Source organism: Parasteatoda tepidariorum, chromosome 2, assembly GCF_982258835.1.
Source record: "Parasteatoda tepidariorum strain Cologne lab strain chromosome 2, Ptep-v5.0, whole genome shotgun sequence".
NCBI lineage: Eukaryota > Metazoa > Arthropoda > Arachnida > Araneae > Theridiidae > Parasteatoda > Parasteatoda tepidariorum.
Genome location: NC_141756.1, coordinates 61,102,614 through 61,119,815, shown reverse-complemented (window position 1 = coordinate 61,119,815; position 17,202 = coordinate 61,102,614).

Here is a 17,202-nt window from a genome sequence, read left to right as displayed (position 1 = left end):
ATTTAATTCTGTTTTATATTTTTCACTAATTGTGTGGTAATGAGGATTATAATCTTGAAAAACGGAATTTTGTCAGAAATCGTAACCGTAGGAACGGAAAAATTATTAACGGACTTCATAATGTATGGTCATATGCATGGTTTAAATACCGTTTATTTTGGATTCATTAGCCAGAATTATGGTTTTTATTTTACCAGAAATGTGATTACCTTACAGTACAGTAATTTTTCCAGGATTTTTTTTCTCCTTGTACTATTACATCAAATTTAAGAACATAAATACTATATTATAAAACTCAATAATATTATATAAAAAATATTATTTTAGCCAATCAAGATTAATTTTTAGGCTTTGATAAATTATGCAATTTACTCGGGGAAAAACTACAAGAAAATAAAACAAAATGAAAGTCTTTTAGACGTCACGACAATATAATTTTTTTTAATTTCTTAAATGAAGTTATGAGGAATATTTAAAAAAGAACTTGAACAAACTGTTTTGAAAATTAAGGGATGGAATAAAGAACAAAAGCTTTATTGAGATTTTAGAGAACTAATAAAAAACTAAGTATAGGGGAGTTTAAGGATGTTATACACATTGTTGGAAAATGAGATTATCACGTTTTCTTTGTTGGTATCATTGCACACGAATGTGCGGGTCATGAAAAGTGCTTTTTCAAATTATGTTACGTATATATGGTATCGTGAGATTTGGAGTTTCCTTTTCAAAATTTTGCTCATACAAATCAGGTCATCGTATGAGCAAGCCTTTTATAAACTTTAGTATTATTTGACTGAAAAATATTACGATTAAAAAATACTAAATTGTTTGAAATTTTGAACTGCTGCATCATACTGTGGCTGAAATCTGCTGCAAATTTAATCCTGCATTAAAACAATATTTTAATTAAAATAACTCCTTCTTAAAATCGATTACGTGATAGCATGATTTAACCTGACTGGTAAAGTTTATCACCTCACTGAAGTTGCATCAAGTTTGCGTGATTAAATCAAAGCATCATTATAATGGCTCTGCGTTCAATCTAAATTAAATGACACTGGGGAACAAATTTTTGGTTGCATTTATGCAAATATTTGATATTTCCTGATACGGAAATGGGGATTTCAAATCTAAAATTAGCTTTACTCAAAAAGCTACATTTTTTGCATTATTAACCTTTAGCTTACGACTGGTGCAACACGTGGACCACATGTGATGGTACAACATGGAACACCGTAAGCAAAGGGCTAATGTATTTTTTGTCGAAATGTGCAAGTTTAAAAAAACTATATATAAAGAGGGGTCGCGTAAATGTTGCGACATACTTCTAGGAGTGTTAGGGCACATTATCAGATTAAAAATATCATAGGAGCAAATGCCCGGAAATCTCGCTGTCCGGGGCTAGGGGTGTTTCCTTATTATGACCTATTCAAAAGCACACGAAGAAACAGTTGATAATAGGGATGGATTCCTAGCGGTGTCTTTCATCATATTTATGGGAGTTTGATGACAGTTTTAATCCTAAAGATGTGCCGTGAATTCTCTCGAAGTTTGTCGCATTATTTATGCGACTCTCTGTTATATATAACGCTTTTATGTTCCACATTTCGACCAAAAAATAGACTAAAATGTCGTTTAAAAAAGTTGAGCTTGGAGAGAGAAACTGGTTGCAGATTGAAATCAACTATACAAAAGCAGCTAAGATCTGTTAAAAATTTCATGCAGCAGAAAACACAAAATTGCCCCCTCCCCAATGTAATCACAAATACAAGTAAGCGTCAAAAAGATACCACATTATATGGGTACATTTTGTTTTGATATGCTTTCGGTTCACTTTAATATTGAAATATTGGAAACTTGCCTTTGATGCTTTTTCTGTTTTAAACTAAGTCATCTTTTAAAATAAATTATTTATTTTATACTTATTTTTTAAAAAAAGTTACTTGTTTTAAGGGAGATAATATTACCGCTTTTAAAATAAGTTATACACTAAAATGTACTGATATATCTTATTTTATTAAACAAAAAAGTTTAAAGTTAAATTATTAAAAGGATTATGAAATTTCGGAATATATAAGCTATTCATCTGTGATCTATTGACCAATCAACGTAGTCCATTAATTAATATTATTCTAAATCTTTCATTTCAGTTTCTTAAGCAATTAAAATACCTCGACATCGACAAATATCAAACATTTTTCATCTTGGCATTTATTTATTATAACTCTCTACTCAATAAAGAGAAAACTAATCAAGGACTTAAAAGGTAAACATTTGTAAACCTAAGTGTTTGTTTTTATACCTAATAACACACTGGATATTTCAGTTCCTTGTTATGACCATGATAAAAAATTTCGTAAAATTTTTAACCCACCTACATGCACATTATTATTTAATATAACAATAAGATAGATATGTAGGAAAATGCTTTTAATAAATACTGTTTAACGAGCAACAAAATGAAAAAAAAATTATTAACGAAATGGTTATTATAAATGTTAAGTTCTTATCAACAATTATCAACATTCGTTAAAGTAATTTTGTTAAAAAAATGATTCATAAATATGTAGTATTGCATATTTAGAGGATCCGTTATCCGGACGATCATATTTAAATTCCCATTCGATTGTAAACGTTATGCTATCATTTCTAGAAAAATGATTACAAATTTCATCAATGTGTTTTGCAATAACATATTTTATTGAGTTTCCTGCAAAAGAAGTAATACATTTCGATCAATGTCATTTTCATAAATAACTAACCAATAGAATATAATGAGTCGCACCTTTCATATGACAGAAAGCCATAGTTAACTAAGTGTCTATTCATTTTCAGAACAATTGTCACCGATTTGGCTATGACATTTATTTATCATTATTACTAAACTGTTTCGAATTTTTTTGCTCAATTAATTTCATGTTTAGTGTTTAATAATTCAACTTTTATTGTTGGTTAATTGAAGTTCATCAAACGCTTAGTTGAGAAAACTTATGAAAACTTTTTATCAATATACAAAATTGTAGCACATCGTTGATTAAAATGCCTGCAGAGAAGAGAAATACATAAATTTAAATATAATTTCTGCTTTTTTCTACATTGCAAACATTTATATTTATATTAAGCAAAATTATAAAAAAAGTGTTATTTTTTACATTAAGTTTCTATTTCTTAGAGCAACGTCAAATTATTGGAACATTTTAACAATATTAATGGCTTTTATATGATTAACACATTTTAAAAAATTTCTCATATTTTTAAATACTTACAAAAAATTTTTTTCAAGTGATAATTATCATACATAAACTAGTATAAAACACTGCAGTATATAAATTTTAAATGCTTAAGTTAAAGTATTTATGTATAAGTAATATAAGTGCTAAGCATAAGTAAAGTATAAGTATTTAAATTTTTTTTAAATTTAAATACCTGTACTGAGAAAAGAATTATCAAAACACCGTGTAAGATTTTCTATAAAAATTCTTCGCTTTAGATGCAATAAATTACTTCAAATAAAGTACATTGTATTTACAATTTGTGAACAGAAGCTTAATTATTTTTCGCCTGTAACGAAAATTTCGTGAACAAATGCTATTTAAAACGCATTATGAATGACAAAAATGAAAAAAATATTAAAATTATACAAATATAGTTCAGAATGAAAAAATATAAAATACCTCACGACGACTGAATAGATTATGGTTTTAAATTATCATTTCCTGTAATATGTTATCTGTGCCTAACCTGCATAAAAAATACACGTTTTCTGTGTTGCAGTAGCTTTGTCACGATTTCGATATTTAGTTCCTTTAGGGCTCCTGAATGTGGTTCAGTTTACTTCATTAAACATCAGTAATGACGTTTAAAATAACTGTATTTTAATTATATATGTAAACTCTGATATAATTAGTGATGAATATAAAAAACATCGACACTTGATTTTAAAGCAGATCGCAATCGAAAAGCAGAAAGTAAAATATATATCTCCATAAATCTACCCAATGTCATAAAAACATTTTTTTACTTCATACAAGGAGTATTATAAAGAAATAACCAGCTATTAAATCATGAAAATTATTGTTTAAATTTTGTTGGATCTTAATACAGTGACTCTCAAAAGTGTTAGTACACTTATGATTTTCAATGAAATATTACTCTTTTATTAAAATGAATATTTCAAAATGGATACAAACTTTTCCTTTGCTTTTTCAAAAGTCCATGTAGTTTTGCTAATAATCTATAAAGTTTTCCTTATGAAATAACAATTTTGAAATAATAATTTAAATTAAGGAATAGAGCCTCATTTCATTGAGAGTTATAAGTGTAAGGACACTTTTGGGAGCCACTGTATGTGTCTTACATTATTCACAAACTGACATTTTTCAAAACTGATAGTATTCAAAAATCTATATTTATACATTAATATATATTTATACATTGCTATATATTTAATATATATTAAATTAATATATATTTCCACTTTAAATTTTCCATTTGATCCAATTTCTACATGAAAAAAACCGTACTGTATGATAATGTAAAAAGCCATAATTCTGGTATTAAAATTGAAATTTGCGGTATTTAAACTAATCATTTGGTAATTTTTCGGTTCATATGGTGACAATTACTGGAAATTCTTGTTTTCAAAACTATAGTATATTCAAAATTATTATATCATAAAAAAATTAAAAACGGTTATAAGAAATAATGACCATGTTCACATTTTGAAATTATTTTTATTATCAAATTGTGCACGGAGAAAAGTAATTCTGGTAAAATTACAATACTTAATGATAAGGACATTTTTGGTTAAAATACAAACAAACTATAATTTTGGTAATGTAAACTAAAATATGCTGTATTTAAACCACACATTTGGTAATTTTTCCTTGACGATTTATTGGAAATTCTGGTTTTCAAAATTACAGTTCCTATTGCAACACATTTAGTAAAAAATACAAAATTCAAAAGTAAATTAACCATATAAATGGTTTTTTATGGCATGCTGTAAGGTATCATCAAAAAACTACCAAGTTTTCCCACATTCTCTAAATTTTAAAATTGTATTTTATGGTTATTTTTTCTAAAATCATTATCAAAGTGTATCGGTAAAAATTACGGAGCTTTTTGGTGTTTCCATAGAGATAGAAGCAGGGTAAAATTTTCCTTATTCTGGTAGTTTTTACTACATTTTTTTCTCCTTTTTATATAAATCAAATTTTAAACAAGTAAACATTCATTTTTTTTAAGTTTTCAAGAAGAAAACTTATAATTAGTGCTCCTAATAAATAGGAATTTATTTATTAAAAAAATTTAGAAAATGTTTAGATTATTTTATAAATTTTTTTTATTAAACCAAAACATTATTGGAAACAATCAAATTTCCGTTTATCTTTTATCTCAATTTTAAGCATTTTTTTATTTGCACTGTGTTATAAATTGTTTTTTGCGTTTCATAAAAAATAGAATCATTTATTAAGAATTATTTGATTTTTTTTTGTATGCCTACCATCTGTGTTGGGATTAATAAGTATTAGTTTATAACACAATCTCCTTATAGCTTTTATAAAATTTTAAATCCGTTCGTCTTCTATTGATCAAAATTCAACCAAATATCTAATACAAATATAAATTTTGTAGATATATTATCTTTAAATAAATATTTTTGCTACTAAGCTCAAAAGTGTAATACTTCTGATTGCGCTAATTTCAAGTTTTTTTTCTTTAAAATCTATTTATTTTACGTCCTAATTCTGATGAAAATCTTAAAATCAAGCTCATTAATGTATTTTTCATTTAAACTGTAATCAGTTGCAGTTAACGTTTTTTAATGTTTGTATTGCGAAATAAATGTATTTAAATCGCATCAAAGTGTTAAATCGTCTGTCAAAGTTCTTAATTCGAATCAGCGATGCGACGAAGCGTTTATGTTACATCCCATCTAGTAATAGACACAATAGAACAAATGGGTGAAAACATTCGATTTCTTCAGAAAAAGAAAAAAAAACTGGACATACATCACTGGTATTTCCAAGCATCTGTTTCGACTTATTTGGAAGGTTGAAGTAATGAAAAAATAAAAAAATGGTAAACTAGATTTTGGAGAGGTTTTTACTCGGAAGAAGTTGGGGTGGGGGGACAGTTAACTTCCAGAACAAGCAATTAGATTCGAATTTTTGGATTTAAGTCCGGATGTGGAAAATATTTTCAATGAAACCAGAGTGTAACACCCAAGATGTTAACCTTGAAAAAAATGATTAACAAAAAAAGAAGCAGGCTCAGTATTGATGTATATTAAGGGTGTTTCTACTAATGATAATTATTAAATTTTAGGTCTCTATATTTTAAATAAATCAGATTTTTATGCTTAAGCTTAGCTTGTGTATGAACAAATAAAATTGAATATCTGATTAAATGTACGTACTCTTTGAACTCGAACATGTACTGAGAAAAAAATAATCAAAACTACCAGAATATGGTTAAATTTACAGTGATTCTTGCTCTATGGAAGCAGAAAAAAACTGATAATTTTTACCGAAGCCCATTGTTAATGATTTTGACAACAATAAAATATGGCTTTATAATATGAGATGAAATTTGGTAATTTTATCACAGTAGCTTAGTGCATGGAATAAAAACTATTTATTCAGTTAAATTAACTTTTCAGTTTCGTATTTTTTCTAAATGTGTATTATAATAAGAGTTATAATTTTCAAAGCTAGAATTTTCAGGAAACCGTTACCACGTGCACTGTAAAATTTAAATGAATGGCTTAAATACCTCAGATTTTGGTTTTATTAAGCTTTTTTTACCAGAAATCTGATTGCCTTACAGTATGGTAATTTTAAGAAAATTTCTGCTGTCGTGGGTAAAATAATTTTGATTGGGTCTTCTTTCTGCAATTTTCATGGGATAGTTGTAGAGCTATTGCCGCCTTCTTGCGAGGCGTTGTTTGTATCCGATAATAAAACACAAAATTTCATTTTTACAACTCATGAAAAACTTATTGTTACAGTTAAAACTTACATAGCTTTTATAATATGATTTCAATTGACGTCATGTTTTTCCTACAAATTATTTATATTTTTTCCGACGGTTTTGCATTTTTCTCATCACTCTACGTTAAATTGTTGCCTACAATGATGAAACAACGTGTTATTTTATTATTTCAGGGTCCGCCTTTATAAAAATGGCATTATTACTGAATGCTTATCATTTTAGTTTCAAAATAAACAGAAAGAAACAAAATCACTTAAATCTTTACCAAGGTCTTATAATTTATTTTCACTTTTCTATGTATCTAATAAGCTATTACGGTCTTTTCGATTACAGTTCTTAATGGACAGTCGAATTGTTTGATATATAAATAAGAAATCCCGGAAAATTTTAATAATTAATTTACAAAATAATTTTACGATTTATTTCATGTTTTATCGATTAAGATATTTCGTATAAATCGATATTAATTTCAAAATTGATTACAAAATTGTTATTTAGGTAGATAAACTTATTCTTAGTAGTAGTCTAAATTAAGTAAGTAACTCATTAAGTAAATCAGTAATTAAGTACTCGAAACTAATCCATGCATAAAATAATATAAATAAGAAATCCCGGAAAATTTTAATAATTAATTTACAAAATAATTTGACGATTTATTTCATGTTTTATCGATTAAGATATGTCGTATAAATCGATATTAATTTCAAAATTGATTACAAAATTGTTATTTAGGTAGATAAACTTATTCTTAGTAGTAGTCTAAATTAAGTAAGTAACTCATTAAGTAAATCAGTAATTAAGTACTCGAAACTAATCCATGCATAAAATAATATAAATAAGAAATCCCGGAAAATTTTAATAATTAATTTACAAAATAATTTGACGATTTATTTCATGTTTTATCGATTAAGATATTTCGTATAAATCGATATTAATTTCAAAATTGATTACAAAATTGTTATTTAGGTAGATAAACTTATTCTTAGTAGTAGTCTAAATTAAGTAAGTAACTCATTAAGTAAATCAGTAATTAAGTACTCGAAACTAATCCATGCATAAAATAATATAAATAAGAAATCCCGGAAAATTTTAATAATTAATTTACAAAATAATTTGACGATTTATTTCATGTTTTATCGATTAAGATATGTCGTATAAATCGATATTAATTTCAAAATTGATTACAAAATTGTTATTTAGGTAGATAAACTTATTCTTAGTAGTAGTCTAAATTAAGTAAGTAACTCATTAAGTAAATCAGTAATTAAGTACTCGAAACTAATCCATGCATAAAATAATATAAATAAGAAATCCCGGAAAATTTTAATAATTAATTTACAAAATAATTTGACGATTTATTTCATGTTTTATCGATTAAGATATTTCGTATAAATCGATATTAATTTCAAAATTGATTACAAAATTGTTATTTAGGTAGATAAACTTATTCTTAGTAGTAGTCTAAATTAAGTAAGTAACTCATTAAGTAAATCAGTAATTAAGTACTCGAAACTAATCCATGCATAAAATAATATAAATAAGAAATCCCGGAAAATTTTAATAATTAATTTACAAAATAATTTGACGATTTATTTCATGTTTTATCGATTAAGATATTTCGTATAAATCGATATTAATTTCAAAATTGATTACAAAATTGTTATTTAGGTAGATAAACTTATTCTTAGTAGTAGTCTAAATTAAGTAAGTAACTCATTAAGTAAATCAGTAATTAAGTACTCGAAACTAATCCATGCATAAAATAATATAAATAAGAAATCCCGGAAAATTTTAATAATTAATTTACAAAATAATTTGACGATTTATTTCATGTTTTATCGATTAAGATATTTCGTATAAATCGATATTAATTTCAAAATTGATTACAAAATTGTTATTTAGGTAGATAAACTTATTCTTAGTAGTAGTCTAAATTAAGTAAGTAACTCATTAAGTAAATCAGTAATTAAGTACTCGAAACTAATCCATGCATAAAATAATATAAATAAGAAATCCCGGAAAATTTTAATAATTAATTTACAAAATAATTTGACGATTTATTTCATGTTTTATCGATTAAGATATTTCGTATAAATCGATATTAATTTCCAAATTGATTACAAAATTGATATTTAGGTAGATAAACTTATTCTTAGTAGTAGTCTAAATTAAATAAGTAACTCATTAAGTAAATCAGTAATTAAGTACTCGAAACTAATCCATGCATAAAATGCCAGCTTTGCAATTGTCATTATAATCTTTAGAACATCTAGTTTAAAAACTGATTTTTCTGTGATTAATCGAGAGAATAAGTAAATTCATTACTAAGTAAATAAGGAAACTTTGTTCTGCTTTTTTTTGGAGTTTTTACTGCAATCCGTGGTATTTTTTTAATATTTCAAAAGTTTATTTTTAAAGTAAAATTTAAATCTTGTTCTAAGCATGAAATTTGTATAATCATAATTTTTAAATTATTATATTAAATTGTGGTTTTGTTGAAATGGAAATAATGAAGGTTGTAAAAACTATGAATAATAAAGTAATGTTCGGTAAAAGTTTTTTAAAACAATTTAAGAACAAGGTATTTTTTAATACAATTCGTTATAAAAAGCATTTTTTATGTTTTGTTATACTCTAAAAAAGAGTGTTAATACTTTCGAAGTAAATAATTTTAGACTTTGAATAAAAAATATATTTTAGAAGTAAAATATTTGTCGATGGCGAAAAAGATATAAATTGACTCTATAGCTGATATCAAAAATTTACTCTACATAAATGTGAGAAATAAGGAAAAAAAATAGGATTAAAATAATTTGATATTTCAAAAATATACTTTGAATTTGCTGTAAAATAATTTTATTTACAATTTATTTTGCATTTCAATTACATAATTTTTCTAATAAAGTCAAAACAACTTTTTAAATACAAATGCAGGCTTTTTTAAGTAAAAAAAAAATATTTTTACAGTTAAACGCTCATAGAGATAGATTCATGATTTTTTATGTAAGAAAAAACAACTCTAACTGTTGCAGGAGTATTTGCATGACACTGTAAGATGTACTGACCAACAAACTAAGCAAAATAAGACATTTTTTAAACCAATTTCGACTTAAATATCCTTTTTCTAGTTTTTATATAAGATAAAGCTATGAACTTTTCTATTTCTAAAAAGTTTTGAATTTCGCTTCTATGTCAAATAGAACAGAAATTATGATAGTTAAAAAAACGAATTAATTATTGATAAATTTATAATTGTTAATGAATTAATAATTGTGTCTTTTTTATTCTTTTCCTTAAAACTAATTTCTATTTTTTGTGATTTCCTTTCATTCTAATTGCAGAAACTCCAAATATTTCAGCTTAAATTACTTGAAATTTTGAATGAACGTTTTCAATACATATGTTTAGGGAATGGATAACAGAGTTGTTGATTAAAACAAAAAAAAAGTATGGTCAAAACTACCGGAGTATAGTAAAAGTTAGCTCTATGGAAATACCAAAAAGCTCGCAAATTTGCTATTTTTTATAAATAAAACTCCTTTGGTAATGATTTGGCAAAATTAACAATAAACTACAGTCTTAGGATATGTGATAAAATTCGGTAATTTTTAATTTTCGTGTACCTTAATGCATAGCATAAAAACCACTGATTCGGTGAAATTCACTTTTAGGTTTTGTATTTGTGGTGGTAGAAAGAACTATATTATGTGGTAAATCAGTGATAATGTGTGGTAATAAGAACTATAGTTTTGCAAACCAAAAGTTTTAGTAAACCACCACCATGTGAATGAAAAAATTACTAAATGAATGGTTTAAATACCGTATATTTGACTTTTTTTCACCAAAATTATTGTTTTTTTTACCACGAATGTCATACGCATACAAAACAAAAATTATTTTGCTTGCAACGAATGTCATAAGCATACGAAACGAAAATTATTGTTTTTTTTAACACGAATGTCATAAACAGATAAAACAAAAATATTTTTTTTTACCACGAATGTCATAGGCATGCAAAACAAAAATTATTTTTTTTACAACGAATGTCATAAGCATACGAAACGAAAATTATTGTTTTTTTTAACACGAATGTCATAAGCAGATAAAACAAAAATATTTTTTTTTTACCACGAATGTCATAAGCATACAAAACGAAAATTATTGTTCTTTTTAACCAGAATGTCATAAGCATACAAAACGCTAATTTTATAAGAATTTGTTTCTCCGTGTAAGACTAATGCTTAACAAATGTATGTGATTTTGATAGAAGGTTGATTTTTGTTCAGTTTGCTTCCCTATGTTTTTTTTAAAAATTATCTTTTTTTTCATATTTCTATCCTGTTTTAGTGTACAATGCATGCATAAATCCAAGTAATATCTAAATTAATTTATTTCTGAAGTATCAACATTTTTTCTCCTGAGATATTCGTGTACCTCAGAAATTAATTAAACTAATTTCTAAATTATGCTAAAATTTATATCGAAATTATAATAAAATAGCTAAAAGTGCATCATTTCAAAATAAAATTCGGAATGCATTTTTAAGCTTGCGAATGTTTTTCGAATCTTAAAAAATATTTTGCCCCATAGTCATTGAGAAACGTCTGAACAAAGGAACACAAAAAAATACCCTTTACAAATTTAAGGGTTCACTGACTGCAAAACTTGTTTTGCTTGAAGAAAACAAGTATTTTAATAGCTGAAAAGCACTTATACATCTGTTACTTAGCAAATATAATAACAGCTTTTTAGCTCAGAAAATATTTTAGATAAAACTGTTTGAAATAACCTTGAAAAATATCTGGTAATGGTATTTTAACCGGTCATAAAAATAGTTATTTAATTTATTTTTTATACATGATCAAGTAGAAAATAAATTCAAATCTATTGTAAAAAACAACAAACATGTTCGTATTTTGAAAGCATTTTTAATTTTTGTCGCCAAGTTTCGCACAAAGAAAAAAGTTCTGATAAAATTAAGTTCAAAATATAGAGAAAACATGGAAAAAATTACTGAATAATCAAAAGAGAAGAAGAAAATTATTAAAATAAAATAAAACAAAAAAGCACAATAATAATAAAGAAAATTCAAAAAATCTCAATAAAAATTTGGATGAAAAATATAAGATCTTCATCAACTCACACGATTATATCCGCAAAAAAGAGTGCTTTCTAATACTGCATCAATATAGCCAAAGCAAAATATATCAATATTATAGTGTGAGGAGCACTCAAAGAAATGTTTTTGAAACAAAATGGAACAAATTAAGTAATAAATATCACGTAAAAAGTAGAAAAAATAATGTAAAGAAAAAATATAGCAAAACATAAAACGAAATCTATATAGCGAGTAGCGAATTCAAATGAAGTTACATGCACAGGTAAATTTTCAAGACTGATTTAAAATATTTTCGTAATAAGATTGACAGACAACAAAAGATGAAAAGAGAAGCGCAAATTGAGATAAAAGCGTAAATAGAGGGATTTTGTTTTATAGCATGTTCTTACAGCAGTACTGAAGCACGTTTGATTGGTTAGTTACCAAGGATTGGCCCGAAAATGGATGGGCGCAGGGTAATATTTTAGAAATTTTTTTTTGTTGAGTGCTCCTCACACTATTGTATTGATATATTTGGCTTTGACTATATTGATACAGTGTTAGAAAGCACTCCCTTTTGCGGATATAATCGTGCGAGATGAAGAAGAGATAATTTTTTTTTTCAGGATTATTATTGAGATTTTCTTAACTTTTATTTTATTTTATTATTATTGCGTTTTTTTGTTTTATTTTACTTTAATAATTTTCTTCTTCTCTTTTCATTATTCTGTAATTTTTTCCATATTTTGAACTTATTTTATGAGTTCAATATATTTGCAGCTTATACGCAGTAAATAAAACTTATTAATTATCTTAACTTTCTTCATTTTTCTATTTTTTTTTTTTTGTATATTTCTATATATATATTCTGGTAATATATATAATCCTGGTAATAAAAACCAAATATACGGTATTTAAGTGATTCATTTGGTCATTTTTCCGTTCATATGATAATGGTTTTCCAAACTATCTTTCTTATTAGCTCACATTCAATAAAAAATAAAAAAAACTGAAAAGTAAATTTTAAGGAATAAATCGCTTTATGCCATCATCGATCTAAAGAATCATAATAAAAATAACAAATTTCAACATATTTACAAAATTTTGTCGCAGAATATTAAACTATATTTTATTTTTAATAATCTTTGATAAATTTTAATTTAAAAATTATTTTTAATGAACTGTGATTAATTTAAATTTACCAGATCTTTACAAGATCTTTACCAAGCATTACGGTAATAAATAAACGATAAACTTAAACATTTTCTGGTAGTTTTGACCATATTTTTGCTCGGTTCGCTACTCTTTTTTTGATTGATTTGTTCATTTATCAAAAGAATACATGATGTATATTCCAGTTTAAAAATTAGTGACTTATGAATTTTGTAATATATAACAGTGTATACTGTTGATTAAATTACATTAATTTATATTGTAGCATCTAGGGGTTAAGACTGTAGACGGCACATATGATATTAGTAACTTTCATTATTTATCCTTTTTACAACATTTTTCAACGATTAAAAGTGTTTATTTAACATTCCAGAAATTATATTATCGAGTCCATAAAGCTATTTTTTTGCATCTCTTTCAAAACTTCTCTCTTTATTTCTAAATCTTCAAAAATGTATCTAAAGCAACTTAAATTTAATTTCAATAACTATTAAAGTGGTTCAAAATTCTGTTGCGTGTAAAAGAATGCAGTGCTTTCTAGTCATTAAATAGATAACTAATATAAGAAATAACCAAGATAAGAAAAAGGAAAGAAAAATTTGATGCCACTGAACAAATCCATTTTATAATTTGCTGATAGGGCTTGGTTTCAACTAGCATAAACTGTACTGACTTAATATTTATTAAAAAGCCACATTTCGTGGGTTATTGTGATGTTATTGCTATCAAAAACACATTTTAGATAGATTTTCATTTCACAAAACCACGGGAAAGGAGCGGTTATTTTGTGAATAAAAGCTTATTCAGAGAAATACGTGTTTTTCCACAGTATAATCTTTCTTCACTGTGCAATAACTCTCGAGTAGAACCAACAAAATATTTTTAAACATAGTAATCCTTAAAAATACAACAGATGTCAATCCTACAGTCATTTTGCTTTTGTGAAAAATGGACACAAACCGTTCTTCCCCTTGATTTTCAATTTATATTTGTATGAATCTTTGCAAACCACCGAATTAAATTAGTAATAATTCTAAAACAACAACGAAGAAAGAATTATCAATGAGAGAAAATTAAATCATATTTGTATTACTTCCGATCAATAATTAGAATAACAACGTGAACTGATTTTTTCAAACTCCAGTTAAGTTAAATAAGATTGCAACTAATATGAGATATGGCCTGCTTGGGTTACAAAGGCGAGGCAACATCTGCTCCTCAATGTGAAATCCTTGAATCAATTTTATTTTACTTACACACACACTTAAGTCTACTTAATTTTCTATTTATTTCAGCACATAACCGCTGATTCTAATGTTAAAATAAACGTTACTTTTTGATAGCGTAACTTTGCAGTGCTCAAAGAGGCGTGATATAAATCAGCATCCTCTATCTATTGCTGATTTAACACTGAGTATAGAATTTTACACATGTCATTAACTCCAATTACACGGCTACAAGTAAAGGCCATACGCAGCTTTAAAATACCGTCACACATAATTAGCAAAATGATTGCTTTTTCTTCTGATGCAATAGTATCCGATTGTGGCAGTAAACAAGCTCTTTATCGTCTTGAACTATCGCTTGACCGCATTGTTGAGGTGAAAAACTATATTCAGTTATAGAGCATTGCTTATGCTTCTAACTTCAATTAAATGTAATCGTAATTATCGGATTATTTTTATATATTTTTTTAATACTTTCAAGTAGATGTGTTTTGTCTTAAAAGTAAGCTAAATTAAGTGCGGAGTTTAAATTAGTTGTATGCCAAATACAAAAGGTTAATCACTTAAATAATCAATTTGATTAAAGGCATTATAAGTCTATTATGCTCGATATTTTTTGTAGATTAATTATTCATTGCTTATGGTTCTAATTTCATTAAATTTAATCGTAATTATCGGATTATTTTTATATATTTTATAATACTTTCAAGCAGATATGTTTTGTCTTAAAAGTAAGCTAAGTTAAGTGCGGAGTTTAAATTAGTTGTATGTGAAATACAAAAGGTTAATCATTTAAATAATGAATTTGATTAAAGGTATTATAAATCCATTATGCTTAATATTTTTTATAACTTAATTATTCAGGTAATGCTTTTTTAATTTGGAATTATTAAATGAATTCAAATGTTAGTTAGAGAAAATATTGAAAGTCTGTTAATTACTTAGAGACAGGTTTAGTATTTAAAAAGTTAGTAGTTTTAAGTATAGGCTTAGATTGACCTAGCCATTAATGACGTTGGCAAAAACAAAAGAAAAAAAATAAGTTCACAAAATAGGGTATAGTTAAAAAATATAGGTTGGGTTAGTCTTAAAATATATTAAGAGAAGAGTATGCCCTTAAAAGTTTTGACGCTGTTCAATGAGTTTTAATTTTCGTTTTGTATCACAAATTAAAACGATTTTCACATTATGTGGCTTTACATCTTGCTGCATATTTAATTTGAATTTATCCTATTCATTCAATTAATAAATTTTTTTCTATTGAAATTCAACAAAAAAATTTAGTTTAAATATGTATACGTATTTTGGCAAAAAATACAAACAAAAGTGTCAGTTAAGTACACTGTGAAGCATTCCAGATCAAATTACAGTAGAAAGAACAGGCAATCAGGGCGCCGGTACTTTTACCGTAAAAACCGTTTTTACCAGAACATGTTAAGGAATAAAATATCTGATATACCGTAATTTTTACAGTAATAATTACTGTAAAACCACTGAATCATTCTAATTATGTAAATATTACAGTAAAAATTACAATATAATATTTTAAGGGGAAAATGGATTTTATGGTATAATGGATTTTACTTATAAGTAATGTTGAACTCCGACCCACCCCAGGGGGGTATACGGAGATAAAAGTAAAATTATTACAATAAAATTTCTCTAAAAACTAAAGTTACAGTAAAATTTCGCCAAATGACAGTGGTGGTGATCAGTTAAAAGTGGATTAACAATAAAGTTTGACAATTAAAAACATGTGTTAAAGGCAATGAAACCCAATAGCGCCGGTGTAAATGTCGAGAATTAAATGATTATAATAATAAGGAAACAAGAGATAAAAAATCTCAAAACTAAAATCAATGAAAGCTAAAAGTCCAAATAGTAAATGTCTAAAAGTAAAAGTCTGACTAGAAGTCTATGAAGTCTAAAATCAAAAGTAGATAAAAATTCAAAATGTAAGGCTAAAAGTTGATTAGTAAAAATTAACGATGACATGCTCTATTGTTGGCTCATGACTGGGGCCAGTTGATCTGGGGCTAGAATGTCCTCGAGGGTTTGTTTAATTATTTGAGTCACAATTTTCCTGCAGGTCAATATAGCGAAGAATTGATGTTCCTCTTCGCAATTATTCATGTGGGTTCCACGAAGTGCCCGGAATCTTGGACAGTAGTAGTGGAAAATTGGGGCTCAAGTCGCAGTCATTGACCCCGAGTCGATGTGGCAGTATACTCATGGGGCTCATGTCGCAGTCATTGACCCCGAGTCGATGTGGCTGTATACTCATGGGGCTCCTGTCGCACTTGGACATTTTTCTGAAATAGAGTGAGATTACGAGATCCCCTCTTTAGATAAAGTTTTATCAAAAGGAAGATTTTTATTATCTCTTCTTTGGAAAGTGGAAGAATTATTTTTATTTTCGGGACTTAGAAATTTTTCGCAAACTAGTATATTTTATTTTGCTTTCAATATTTAAATTAATTTGTGAATTATTATTTTCTTAATTAAGCATTATAATTTCAATGATTTAATTTTAAAAATGAGCCTTCAAAGATTACATTTTTATTAATTTTATACAATATAACTAAAAATTCTAAACTAATTAAATAGTTTCATAATCAGAATGTTTATATTTAATTCGTTTTCTTCAGTGAGTTGATCGCTAATGTGATGAGGAGCGTTTTTTTTTTTTCTTTTCCAGGGACTTAGAAA